Source organism: Heterocephalus glaber, unplaced genomic scaffold, assembly GCF_053883595.1.
Source record: "Heterocephalus glaber isolate CG9 unplaced genomic scaffold, H.glaber_assembly_v1.0 deba00001760, whole genome shotgun sequence".
Taxonomy (NCBI): Eukaryota; Metazoa; Chordata; class Mammalia; order Rodentia; family Bathyergidae; genus Heterocephalus; species Heterocephalus glaber.
Genome location: NW_028258457.1, coordinates 1,116,663 through 1,130,645, shown reverse-complemented (window position 1 = coordinate 1,130,645; position 13,983 = coordinate 1,116,663). Strand labels below are relative to the sequence as shown.

The window sequence follows — 13,983 nt, the reverse complement described above, 5'->3', positions numbered from 1 at the left end:
AAGAGCAAGGTCCCGAAAAAGAATAGATTGATTACTGACTTTCTGAGTGTCCCTTCGATTTTTCGACCTTACGGATGTGCCCAGCTCTCCCCTTCTGGGTTCTGACCCCGCCCCAAACTGAGGAGGCCACGGGGAGGGGTCCCAGATCTGGGGTGCACTCCAGCACCTTTTCTTCCTGCCCGCTGTCCTGCGCTCTGAAGGAGGCCTCTTTCTACAATGTCTCCGGGGTGGCCTGACTCAGTTTGCCCGCGTGTGCCTGTGACCCCCACCAGTGCCCCATTGACTCTGCTGGCCTGGAGCCCCCTCCCGGGGTACGCAGGGATGTGGAGGGCGGCTTTTCACAGACGTGGCGGAAACAGGCTGGCGCCTGCAGGCCCAGACCAGGCTCCGGGGAACCCGGGGGCCTCGGTGCCCGGCCCACCCCAGCGGGCGGCGGGAGGGAGGGGGAGGGGCGCGCAGCTCAAAGCGCCTTTGTGGAGCTGCAAGGACGCGGGGGATCCGCCCAGCGTGACTCACGGCTCATTGCTGGGCGGTGACTCACGCAGGCCCCGCCGGGCAGCAGGTGCCGCCTGCCTCAGCCTCCAAGTGGGGGCCTCCGCGGCCACCCCGTGCCACCCACCCCAGGGCCGCGGCCCTCACCCTTCTTTGGGGTTGCCCATATGCGGTTCTTCCACAGGGCAGCAGACAGGGGCGCTGAGGTGGCTGGCCTCCGGCCTCTCCCTCTGGATGCCTAGAATCCCTGTTTGCCTGTTTTTGCTATGTCCCCTTAACAGACGGGGCAACCAAGGCTTGGGGAGATTGCAGGGTTAGCACAAAGGCGAGGTAGCGCAAACCTGTCATCCCAGCACTCTGGGAGGCTGAGGCAGGAGAATCGCAAGTTCATGTCCAACCTGGGCAACTTAGGAACTTAGCAAGACTGTGGCTCAAAATTTAAAAATAAAAAAAGAAGGTCGGGACGTAGCTCAGTGTGAAGACCTGGGTTCAAAAACAAAAACACATACACACGCACACACACACATACACAAAACAAAAACAAAAAAGAGACCTTAAGTGGCACTGAGTCCTAATGCCAGCTGCCCTTGTATTCACCAGTAGGGAGTGCCTGCAACCTGCAAAGACGCTTCCATTGACTGCTGGGTAAACTGAGGCACGAACTCGGAAGCCCAGACCAAGAGGGAGTAGCCGGGATTCCCAGGGCACCCGACACGGGCCCGACTCGCCGCTTCCCCAAGCCCCGTGGGGGTGGGATGGGGTGGGGTAGGTGGGGGTGGGGCGCTCGGCCTCCAGCCAGCCGCCAGCGCCGCCCGCCTGCCGTCACGCCGCGCTGAGTCACTGACGCTCCGCCCCCGTCAACAAACAGCGCGTTACCTGGCTACGGGCAGCGCTGCCTCGGACAAGGGTTCGAGTCCCCCGCCAGGCTGAGCGGAGTCCCCAGACTAGGGATTCAAGTCTATGCCATTTCCCTAGATGGATTTGGGGAGCAGCCTGGGGCTGTAATAGGGGGTCAGGAGGGCTGGATGTCGTGGTTACGGTGACTTTTGGCTTTTTGCTGTGTGGTCTGGGCCCCTCCCCCCAAGTAGCTAACACTTAATGAGTAAGTCTGTCTATGTTCCAAACCCTGTTCTCGCACCTGTGTATCTTATGTCATGGATTTTGTGTTTGCCAGAGCCCTCGAATGGTTCCCAGGTCAGGTAACTGAGTCACAGAATGTCAACTTCCTCTGCCAGAGGAGGCCAAGTCCGGGGTAGGGTGACACGGATGCCCAAGTCCCTCTCTAAGGGCGCAACCCCCTCCTGGTGGCAGTCAGATTTGAGAGGTCTCTTCCCAGAGGGGGCACGCATGCCAAGCCCATGCTGGAGCTTGGGTGGGAAGGCCTGGGGGCCTGGGGCTCCTTGGGGCTATGCCCTCCAGAGCTGTGCCAACCCCTTCCTGACTGCCGTGCCCCTGAGGTCCCCAAGGGCCAGGACCTCCTCTCACTCGGGATGTCCCAGCACCCCCTAATGGTCCCCTCACCTGGTATCCCTGTGCTGCACTAGAGTGTCTGCCTCTGGAATGTTTAAGAAATACAACCAGGGTGTGGGAGGAGTCTGAAGCAGGAGGATCTCCACGAGTTTGAGAACAGCGTTGGCTATGTAGTTCCAGGCCAGCCTGAGCTACATAGTGAGGTGAACAAAATTCCAAAAGGCAAAAGAAGAAGAAAAGAAATCAAATGTTCAGGTGCTCAGGTGCCGCTCACTGATACAGTGCCTATGTAGCCTGCTGGAAGACTGAGGTTCCATCCACAGCAACATCCCCCAAAAGTTCAATTTACTCAAATTATGAAATCAATGCCTCAAATGCAGGAGGTAAGAGGTGTCCTGGGTTCCTGAAGAGTAAAACGCAGAGGGCACAGTGGGGAGGTGTGAAAGGATTCTTGGAGAATGCTGAGTCCGATTGTAGTGACCCACACTTGTAATCTCAGCATTTTGGGAGGCTGAGGCAGGAGGATCTCAAGTTCAGGATCCCAGCCTGGGAAACTTAGTGACTTAGGGACACTCTATCTGGGCACACATATATATGTAAAAATAAAATTTTAAAAAGGACTGAGCATGAATCCTGTTACCAGAAAAAATCTGAAAAAAATAAAAAGGATTCTGGAAGGACAGTCAGGAGTTTGCAAGGCAAAAGTGAGCATAAAGAAGCAGAAGCAGGTGGGAGGATACCCCCTTCAGAGACTACGGATGGGCAGAAGGGCCAAGGTGTGATCCTGGCAGTGTGGCTGGTGGAGTGTATTCAGGCCAGAGGATGGGGGAATGGGGATATGGTTGGCAGATTTAACCACAACAAAAAAAAGGCCATCCAGATACATTTAAATTTGAGATGCAGAACAAGTAAACTTTTTTAGTAAGAGAATTTTAAAATTATCATTATGTTCCAGATATTGCATGAGACTCATTTATACTTTTAAAAAGATCTGTTGTGTATCTGAAGTAAAATGGAACTTGTTCTGTTTTTTTGTTTGTTTTTGGGTTTTTTGAGACAGGATCTCACTATGTAGCCTAGGCTGGATTCAAACTTGAGGCAATCCTCCTGCCTCAGCCTCCTGAGTGCTAGGATTAAAGGCATGCACTACCATGCCCAACTTGGTTCTGTATTTAATGTGGTAGCTGCACTTGGAGGGATTCTCAGGGGTTCCCTGGGATGGAAAAGGATAAAAATGGAGCAAGTACATTTTTCCTTTGTTTTTGGTAGTGCTGGGGATGGAGTCCAGGGCCTTGCATGAGCTAAGCAAGTACTCACCACTGAGGTGAGACCCCAGACTGAGCAGATGTGCTTTGAAGTGGGTACTACTTATCATTTTCCATTTTACAGATAGATAAACTGAGGAGGCTTTTGGGGAACTTGTCTAAATGTTAAGTGCGTGACTGTGCATTGGAACCTGGCCTGCCAGCAGTCCGAGCTGCAGCTCCTCTTCCCGGGGGTGCAGCTGGGACCCTATGGTGTCGCCTCCCGTGCTCCTAGTGAGCTCTCCCTATACCATGGCTTGAGCTCACGCCTCCCCTTCTCCTGGCCCTGCCTGGCCGAGGCTCCGCGTCTACGGCAGCGGGTATGGGGGGGGGGGGAGCGGGTTATTTTTACCCCGCTCCAGGCCGCCAGGCGACAGGAAGTGCGAGGCCGCCAGATGTGGGAGTCCGGCAGCTGGGAGGCGCCGCAGCTGGGCCGGGGGCGGGGCGGGGCGAGCGAGCTGGGCTCTGGGGTCCCCCTCTGCTCCCTCCAAGGACACCTTGCCCACCTCCCAGCTCAGGGTGGCCTCGCTGTCCCTATCTGTGTCCCCGCTCCCTCGGGGCTTCAGGGTTCTCGGGTATTAGGCCGGAAAGGGCGAGCCTGGGGGACCCCCCGGGTCCTCGCAAAGTTGGGGTGAAGGACGAAGACAGCCCGGCTGCCCCACCTGCACCGCCATTGTTTACCCGGCGGCTGAGTCCTAGGAAACTTAAGCCGCCCGCGTTAATTTTATTTGGGAACTTCGACCGGTTTCCACAGCAACCCCCAGTGACGTCAGAGGGGCTGGGGCCCGAAATTCCCGGCAAAAGGGGGGGGGATAGGATGAAGAGGGGAGACCCCCAGAAGGGGTTCTCCTTAACCCTCCACATGCCAGGCCCAGGCCGCAGAGGGCAGGCCCCTGGGACACTTTTGGGACGGCCCCTGTCCCAGCTCTGGAGAGGTGCCAGGTTAGGGTGGCCGGCCAGGCCTTGATGTCATCTGTGCTGGCTGAGTCAGGCCCAGGGTGGGGGCTGGGCCAGGCTGGGGGGGGGGGCGCTGTTCCTGTGCCCCTAGTGACCCTGGGTCCGGTCTTTGGGATGTGAGGTGCCTGGCTGGGGTTCCCCCCAGAGCCCCGGTCCCTTCCAGCCCTCTGAACCCTAGGTAGGAGGCAAAGTCTTGGCCATGGCTCTGGACACTGGTTTGTGGCAGCTGGATGGCCACCATCATGTCCTTCCCCGGATGTGGGCAGTGGCAGTGCCTGGCGAGGGGGTAGGGACTCAGGGATCCTGTACAGCCCACAACACAGCCAGTTGCCAGGGTGACGGGAGGCAGGGGGCCCTGCCTAGGACAGCGCCAGCCGCCAGCCGCCAGCCAGCCGGGGATGGGTGGGGCGGGGCCACCCTGACCACAGTGACGTGGGACTTCCTCGGCAGGCCTGTTTGATGTCTCTGTGTGCAGCGTTGCCATGGGGCCAGGCAGGCGCCCTGCGTGTGAGCCAGGGTGCCCTGTGGGGCCGCCGCCTTGGCAGGATCCCTTACCTGGTCCCCCACACACCTGGTCTGGCTGGCGTGTGTGCCTGATCTGCCTCTGAAGTGCATTTTGGAGACTTGCAACCATGGCCAACAGAGCTATGTTACAGATAAAGAAACTGATGCTCACAGAGGTGGGAGCACTTGGCCAGAGACATCCAGCCTGAGAGTTGGGGAGCAAGAGTGGAAACTTCAGTTTTCCTCCACTCCACACCCATCTCCTGACCCTCATCAAACTGGGCTTTGCACTGTATCTCAAATAGTGTACACATGTGCCCCAGGGCCTTTGCACTGGCTGTTCTGGATACCTCCTGGATACCTGTTCCTCCCTTGCCTGCATTTGTTCCACCTAACCCCAACCCTAGCTCTCCCATCCCCCCATTTCCCCAGCCTTTAGCTTCCAACACACTATATATTTTATACTCATGTAACTGCTGACCATGTGCATCCCCCCCCCCCGCAGATGTTCACCCCAGGAGTTTCTTTCTTGTCCCCTGTGTGTTCCAAGTGCCCAGAACCGCACATAGCACACAGCAGGTACTCAGTGGACATCAGTAGAATCAACAAATAGGTGTGCACGTGCCTATGTGTGCCCTGTGCCACTTGGCCACTTGACCTGGACTTACCCTGGCCCTGGCTCCTCCCCCTTTCCCTGATAGGACACAAAAATCAATAGGCCACTTTGGCAAGCTCTGAGCTGGGTGGCTGTGGTCCCCGGGGAGCTGCAGCTGGGGCCTTGTGGGGGCAAATGTGAGGGCAAATGTGAGGGGATCCAAAGGGCTGGGGGCTCTGGGAGTCCCCACAAGCTGGTGCTGGGGGAGGGTTCCAGAGGGCCAGGGTAGGGCACCTGAGGGGAGAGACTCATGCAGGACATATGTCATTATAACTTGATCACTTTCAGCCAGGCACAGTGGTGCATGCCTGTCATCCCAGCATGCAGAAGGCTGAAGGAGAGGACTGCCTCAAGTTCGAGGCCAGCCTGGGCTACACAAGGAGACCATGTCTCCCTCTCTCTCTCTCTCTCTCTCACACACACACACACACACACACAGAGTCACCTTCCACTTCTGGGTGACCAATGTTTATTTTTGCTGTATTCCTGTGTGGGTCCTCAGGAGAATCCCAGACTCACCCCAGAAACTCCATCCTCAGGAGGCCAACTTCCCACCTTCCGGCCCTGCCCAGAGCTGGGGAATTCTGTGCCACCCCAAATCCTCTTCCCAGGGGCCCCATGGGCGGAAGGCTCTGCCCCAACCTGCCGAATCCTGCAGCCCCGGCCAGCCTCCACCTCGGGCCCCGGGGAAGAAAGCTGGGGAGCCCCCAGGCCTAGGCCCCACAATGGCAGGTGGGGGTGGCTTTTGCAGGAAGACCCCACATGGGAGAGACAAAAGGGGGACCCTGGAGGAATTCTGAGAAGTGAGGTGACACAGAGGTGTCCAACCTGTCCCTCCAGTCCAGGTCCCTGCCCGGGCTTGCTGCCGAGCCACCCCCTCCCCAGCATCCTTGGGAAGGGCGGGGACCCTGGTTGCTCGAGGTGGGTGCCCAGGCCGGCGTTCGGGAAATGCGGGGGGTGGGGGGTGGGAACTCTCCCCACCTCAGTGCCCACCTAGCTCTGGATAGGGCCCTGCCGATTCCCCGTGGTACGATGCGCGGCCAGGTTGGTGGCCGGGGGTGTACCCGCCTTCGTGTCTTAGGAGGACAGAGTGGCAGCCGCTCGGGCCCAAGGAGCTGCTGGGCGCAGGGGGCACCCCGCCTGCCTGCCGCTGCTGTATGGAGTCCTGTTCCCGGCCCCCCACCTGGGCACAGGGCCAGGCCCCGAGGCAGGGCCTCGTCCTGGGAACAATGGCTCCGTGTTCCTCGTGGAGGGGAGGCCGGAGAATGAGGCAGAGGCAGGCGCACAGGGAAGGAAGGAAGGACTGCGCTCCCCAGGGGTACAGGGTGCTGGGATTTTCCTAGAGCTCCTGGGTAGGTGGATGGCAGGAAGCCTGGAGAGGGCAGAGCACCCGGGCCTAGGTATCCCGGGCAGGGAGGCAAAGTCTCCGGGACAGCAGGCGAAGGCTGGGCGGGATAAGAGGAGGGACTTCCTAAGCTGGCGTGGCGTGGGCGGAGGATCCCGGGACACAGACCCACGCGGATTGCGGATCACGGATCCGGACAAGGAGGGAGAAGTTGGGCCTAAACCGGCGAGCAGGCCGAGCTGGGGAACGGGCTGTGTGTGTGTGTATGTGCGTGTGTGTGTGTGTGTGTGTGTGTGTGTGTGCGCGCGCGCGCGCGGTGACGCCCCTCCCCGCCCCCCCGCCCCGCCCCCGGCGCCGCGAGGTTTTAAAGCCCGGGCCCTGCGGCCCGCAGCAAGTGGGGTGAGCGCCGCGTGCGTTTCGGGAGCCGGCCTGCTCCCTTCCCCCTTGGTAAGTCGAGCGCGGACCTGAGAGGGGGCCGGGGGACCCGGGGGTCTGCGCGCAGCGGCAGCGGCAACTTTTCCGCGCTGGACTCGCGGGCGGAGTGGGGACGCGCCTGGAGGGGTCCCCAACTCTTGGCAACGAGGGCGGCGCGGCGGGGAGTTGGGGGAAAGCCGGGAAGGGGCTTCTGGGGTGGTAGCGACAGAGTCCTGGGGCGCTACCTGCGGATGAGGGAAGGGCGGCCTGGCTCTGAACCATCCCCTCAGGCCCGCCCCAGGAGACCTATTGGGACTTGCTGGGAAGCGCAAAGAGAGAGGGTCCCTGCCTGCCTTGGAGTTTGGCTAGCTATGCACAGGGGTCCCACTGGGCCCCTATCTGGCTTTGGGCTAGAAGCACGGGGAAGGGACTCCCGGAGTTCTCTGGATGAGAGGGAAGTGGTGTCACTTGCAAGTTCTTGACAAGTTGGGGTGAGTGGAGGGAGACGGTTTCCTGTGGGTGGGGGCGATCTGGTGGGCCCTGGTGCAGCTGGGGTTCAGGGTGTCTCTGCCTCCTGGATGCGCCTGGCTCCCTCTAGGAGCAGCTCATGCAATGTTGGTAGGAAGGGGCCAGGTTTGGGGGTCTCCTGGAGGGCTGACTCTCTAGCCCTGTCAGCTCTGGGGACCCCATGCCCTTGCACTACAGGAGGTGGGTAAAATGACCTGGCTGAACCCCAGCTTCTCTGTGCCTGCCCCAGAGAGACTTCTGGTTCCAGCTTTGCTTGGATGTCCCAAGCCCCATCCCTGACCTTCCTGCCCAGCTCGGTTGGGGCCCAGGCCCAGGGCCTCCTGAATGCCTGGGAGGTGCCCTTGGCTGGCTGTCTCCTGTCCCCTTCCCAGCCCCCACCAGCTGCCCGCCGGTGACAGGGTGGTCTCATGTCCTTGGCAGTCTTGTCTGGGCCAGCCCAAGCTGGAAGGCAGTGCCCAACAGGTGCCTGGCTCAGAGGCGAGGTGATGTGGGACACGCCCTGTCCGCTCGCCCACATGCCCTGCTGGGCCAGCATGGGCACATGTGTTCCTGCACGGCCGTCCTGGGAAGGCACGGGCCCTGGGTCTGATGCCAGCTTGTCCTGCGCTTGCAGGGTTCCCTCTGGGAGCTCCCTCAAGACCCCAGCTAGTAGCAGATCTTGCCCACGGTCCTGGAGGGGCCCTAAAATATCTGCTGGCTGGGCCCCGGGCTGGCACGCAGAGTCCATGCGTGACAGGGCGTGTCCAGGGGTCGGGCCTGTCTGTGCTGGCCCAGCCTCTGTGTCTCCAATTCCTGCTTGCAGGGGAGAGAGCAAAGATGGATGTTCAGGGGTTCTCCCACGGACCCCACAAACATGCCACACCCTGCCTGATCGCAAGTGGGGCCCAGATGTTCAGATATTGTGTGTGGGCTGCAGCTTTGGGGCAGGTGCTGTGTATATGCATTCCTGGGGTGACAGTGCCAGTGCAAACCCTGGGGTAACCTGACTGCTCCCGAGGTCCATGTGGGGCTTATCCATCTTCAGGAGCTTTTTGAAATCTGCCCTGCACCTTGGGTGGGGCTCTGTCCACAGTGAATGATGCTGCTGGGAACCTTGGGTGGTCTTAGAAAACCTTCCTCCAACGCTTTTTTCAGGACTTTGTTATTTTTATTTTATTTTTTGGAGGTGGAGGTGAGACAGGTTTCACATGTAGCCCATGCTGGCCTAGAACTCAACTGTATAGCCCAGGCTGGTCTTGAACTCATGGCGATTCTCCTGCCTCAGTCTCCAGAGTTGCTGAGATTACAGGTGCGTGCCACCACACCTGGCTCCACTTTGGGTATTCCTTAGGCCAGGTACAGGCTGGTTGTGTGTGAGACTCACTGTGGGACCTCACTCCGGCTGGGGATCGCCCTGTCCTCTGCCTTATGCATCTAGAACTGGGGAGAGTTCCCATGTGAGAGGAGAGCAGCGTGCCCTGCGCTTCTCCCGCCCAGGCCCTGGACTCCAGACTTTTTGGGGCGCTCTGGTCCCTTTCTCCCCTGCTGTCTGGGGTCCTGGGCCGCTCACCTGGAGACGTATGCAAGGGTTTCGGGTGTGGGCGTGTGGGAATTCTTGGGTAGAGCAGGATGCGCCATGCTGGGCACAGCTGAGTCATACTCCAGTGGCGCCTTGCCCCAGGGTGCTGGGGCTGGCGCCACCCTGGGTGTGGTCACTGTGCTGTGGCCCGCGGCTGGGTGGTCTGGGATGTGGCAGGGTGGTGAGGGGCAGCAAAGCAGCTTCTGAGATGCTAATTCTTGCCATCCACAACTATGGGCAGATAACCTCCATAATGCCGTGGGGAGTCCAGGGACATCGAGCCACGCGTTTGGGGAATTTTGGGGTGTCATGAAAAGAGGACAGAGCCCATTAGAAAGCAGATACAGCTGGACATGGTGGTGCTCACCTGTCATCCCAGCACTCTGGGAGGCTGAGGCAGGAGGATCACAAGTTTGAGCTCAGCCTGGGCAACTTAGCGAGACCTTGCCTCAAAATAAAAAATAAAGGCCTGGGGATGGAGCACAATGTGAAGGCCCCTGGTTCAAACCCTAGTCTCTAAAAAAAAAAAAAAAAAGAAGAAGCCATTTACTCTCTTCTAGGCTTGTAGCCCCCAAACTCCAGGCTAGGGTTTAGAAATAGACTTCAGTGGCAGGTAGAGGTGGGTACACAATGGTGGGGTGTACCCCTCAGGGAAGGGCTTCCTGGGTGGATATGGGGGTGCCCCTCCAGGCTCTGTGATTGGCCAGGCCATGCCTTTGATCTCCCTATTTATAACAGATGATTCAGTGTGCTCTTACCCATCCTGAGCCTGCCCCCAGGGCCAGCCCTGGGTGGGCCATGGGACTCCCACTTGCAAGGGTGCCAACCCTCGGGACTGCCCAACCTCGTGGGGACAGACCTTATTGTTCCTGCCGGGGTAACTGGGGTGGAGGGTAGGGGGACTGGCGGTCAGGCGGCGCTGGGCTGGGAAGCCCCGGTTGGCGGCTGGCTCGGGGCCCGGCCCACCGAGCTTCTGTTAAGAGTCTGGCCCATTAGGCAAAGCGCTAGTGACAGGCTGGGCGGCGGCGGGCAGGGCGGGGCCAGCAGTCCTTGGTATTTTCCGATCCCAGCTGCTCTGTGAGGGTGGAAAGTATTTGGGGATCAGGCTTGGAGGCGGCAGCGGCGGTGGAGTCCCGGCGGAAGCCGTCCCTGATGCATTCCTGGGGCACGGGGCCCTGTGTGTGTCTGGTGCGTAGCCTCTGTCTGCGTTCTGGTGCACACTGGTGTCCCCATCCAGCCTGGAGACCACTCCGAGGCCCGGCACAGGGCCCCTGTCCTCCATCCCTGCAGATGCCATGAGCTTGGCTCTCTTGGGACCCGAGGGGGAGCCCGGGATTGGTAAAGGGGGCCCAGTGCTGGGGCACCTGTGTGGCTGTGGGCTCTCCACGCGGGACCAGACCTTTTGTGCCTGTGGGGATGGGGAGTGGCCTTGGCCCAGCTCTGGGCTCTGTGCAGGGGAAACCCCACAGGAAACAGGCCTGGCCAAATGGCCGCCCTTCCCGTTCTCGTCCCGGGACACGAATATGCTGTCTCACTTCCGGAGGCGGCTCGGGGAGGTTGGCTGCCCTGCGGGGCCAGGCTGCTCCCAGTTGGCACCCCCAGACCCTGAGGGGACAGGACCAGGGACCCCTGGGGAAGATGGGCCTGCGTGCATGTTTGTGGGGTGGATGGAGCACAGGACATCTCTCGCTGCCCGCTTCCCTTGGGGCTGGCCCCAGATCTGGACATGAAGGTCCTGCCTGTGTGGGATCCTTGTTTCCATCTTCTGGCCTCTTTGTGCTGGGTGGCAGTGAAAGTATCGCACTGTCCTGACGACACACGTTACTCATAGGATCCTCACTGCCAGCCACTTTCCATGTAGATAACTGGTATCTATTTGGTAACTGTTTTTCAGGGGCACTGAGGCTCAGAGAGTTTGAGTGACTTGCCCAGAGCTGCCCAGCTAGGAACCTGGGGGTGGGTTTCAAATTTGGCTGACTGACTCTTAAGTTTGGCTCTTCTAGCCACGGATCATGGCGAGTGCGGCCCTGGCAGACTTGTCCTTGGAAAGACCTGATCGTGGTTTAATGTTTTGCTCCAAATGTTGTGAAGTCCTCTTTTTACTTTTTGGTGGTGGTGGTGCTGAGGATGGAACCCAGGGCCTCGAACATGCTAAGCACGTGCTTTAGTGCTGGGCTGCACCCCAGCCCTGTGAAATTCTTTATTTATAGCCAGGAGTGGTGGCACACACCTATGATCCTAGTACTCGGGAGGCTGAGGCAGGAGGATCACTGCAGAGTTCAAGGCCAGCCTGGGAAACTTTGTGAGTTCAAAGCCTGGACTACACAGCGAGACCCTGTTTCACAAAAGAAAAATGAAAAAGAAACTCTTAATTTTGCTCATCTTTGTTCTGTACTGGGCCTCACAAATTTAGTGGCCCCCATACCTAGCTGACTGAGTGAGTGACAGACATCATGGTGAAAGCTCACTGGGTTACTCAGTAGCAGCTTTTGGCTCTGTTTCACAGATGGGGAAACTGAGGCTTCTAGGGCATCTGGGAAACTGCATTTGGGACTTGAACTCTGGTCTGGTGTTTGGGTAAGGAGGCCAGCTACTGGCAGCCTGGGTCCTGTGTGGAGGGGAAGTGGATGCATGCCTGAGGCCAATGTGGGGCTCGGTGCCTGTAGCCCCGCCCCGGGGGTGTGGGCAGGGGCCTGCCTGGTGGCTGAGGAGACGGCCACAGGGGGAGGCCGGGTGGTTTCCTTCTGCCCTTCAGGCTTCTAGGAAGTGGCGCCAGATGGGGTGAGGTCACTTCCTCACCCACCTGCCCGCCCCCCTCAGCTTCCTCTCTCCTCGTGTGGCCCCATTTGGTCGCCCGGGCATGGGGTGGGAGGCTGGGGGAGTGGGGAAAGGGCTGGAGCTGCCCTGGAGCTCCTGCAGCCGCCTGGCCTAGAAGGGCTCTGGGCATCTGTCGACACCTTGGGCTGGGACTGAGGTTGCTGCCAGGGGCCAGGAATTCAGGGAGGACCCAGAGAGGGCAGTGTCCCCAAATCATATCACCTCCTTTGCTCTCTCTTCCCTTCAGGTGCCAGCCTCTGGCCCCGCCCAGTGCCTCCCACCCTTTGCCATGGCCGGCTGGGGTTCCTGGGGATGGGATTTGCTGTCTCACAAATCACATTGCCAGGGATTTCCAACCGACCCTGAGCTCTGCCTCCGGGCCCACCACTGCCACTGAGGATGCCTGTCCATGCCTGGGGACGGGGTGTCGGAGAGGCCCTGCCACCGCCACCACCACTGCTGTAGCCGTCGCCAGGCCTGAGGAGCAGGGCTTAGCTGCTTGTGAGCAGAGTCCGCACCAAGTCGTGTTCACAGTGGCTAAGTTCCGTCCCCTGGGCCCCGCCTCCACCGCCCCACCTTTCTGCTGGTTGCCCAGTTCCCCGGGCTCTGCCTCCCGTGCCTACTGAGCTGAAACACAGTTGATTTGTGCAGACTGGCTCAGTTCAGCAGGAACAGGGGTCAAGCCCCCTGGAGCCTGGAGCGCACAGCCTGGCTGTCCTGACACGGCGACCAGACAGGCGCAGATGTGTCTGAAGGAGGGGACACGGGAGGACGGGGTGAGAGGGCTGGCCTGGGTCTAGGCATCTGCTGCAGGCCACCTCTCTTTTTTGTTTTTTGATACCATGGATGGAACTCGGGTCCTTGCACTTTCGCAGCAGGCAGTGAAACCACTGAGCTAAATCCCCAGCCCAAGGCCACCTCTCTTGGTCTGCACAGAGGGACCCTGTTGTCCCAACATGGCCATACCTCGAACAGGCTGAGCCGTTGTCCCAGGGTAGACAGGACAGAGGGTCCTTCCTTAAGCCAGCTGTGCTTCTCTGGGCCTAGCACCTCAGCTCCTCCCTGTTTTGATTCGTGAGATTGAGTCTCCCTGTGTAATCCAGGCTGGCTTTGAATTATGTAGCCAGGCAGTCCTCCTGCCTCAGCTTCCTGAGTGCTGGGATGACATGTGTGTGTCACCATGCCTGGCCCTGCCCCTCCTGTCCTAAGCCTAGCGGGGAGTGCTGAACCTTCCCAGCTGCCTGTTACCCAAGAGGAAGCTGCCTTAGGCCCCCTGACCGTTAAGTGCCAACTCACAGCTTCTGGAACTAGCTGGCCCGACTTGGCCGAGTGAGTGTGCCTGGGCCCCTCTCCCTGGCCCTGAGGGTTCTTAATGACACCCACTCCACGTGGGGTAGGGAACAGTTCCATGCGGCCCCAAGAGGGACATGATCAGGCCTCCCCTGTCCTGGGGTTGAGGTCATCCTGTCCTGCTCTCCTTGGTGGTCCTGGGCTTGGAAGAGGTGAATTGTGCCACTGTCCCCAAGTCAGATGGGAGGAAGCTCTTTGGGCCTGGAGGGAGGGTCCAGTGAAATGCCCAGACTGTCAGGGCTGGCCTGGTGTTGCCCAGGTAGGGGCAGACAGGAGCTTGGGTGGAGGGAGGGCAGCATTTGTATTGTGCCCCGCATGTGATGCCCAGTGAAATAAAAGTTGTCCCAGCTTCACTCCTGAGGCTCTGATGGTCCGTGATTTGCTCCTGTCTCTGTCCTTACAGTTACAGCTTTTTATTCTTTCCGATGCTGGGGGTGGAACTCCGGGCCTCGTGCGGGCTGGACCAGCGCTCACCACCGAGTTACCTTGCCGGCTACACATGCAGCCTTTGCATTCTGGAGCAGGGGCTCCAGATCTCACCGGCTCCCAACCCCCGCTCTGAGGGTGGCGGGAAAAGCCAGACTTGTTT

General features: G+C 59.4%; 1 long non-coding RNA gene across 1 annotated transcript; it reads left to right on the top strand.

The window, feature by feature from the left end:
* The first annotated feature begins 7,125 nt into the window (after positions 1-7,125).
* On the top strand, positions 7,126-13,747 carry LOC106008480 (uncharacterized). The gene is made up of 2 exons (XR_015447463.1): positions 7,126-7,174; positions 8,835-13,747. It is a non-coding gene; the product is annotated as an uncharacterized LOC106008480 (long non-coding RNA).
* Positions 13,748-13,983: the final 236 nt, after the last annotated feature.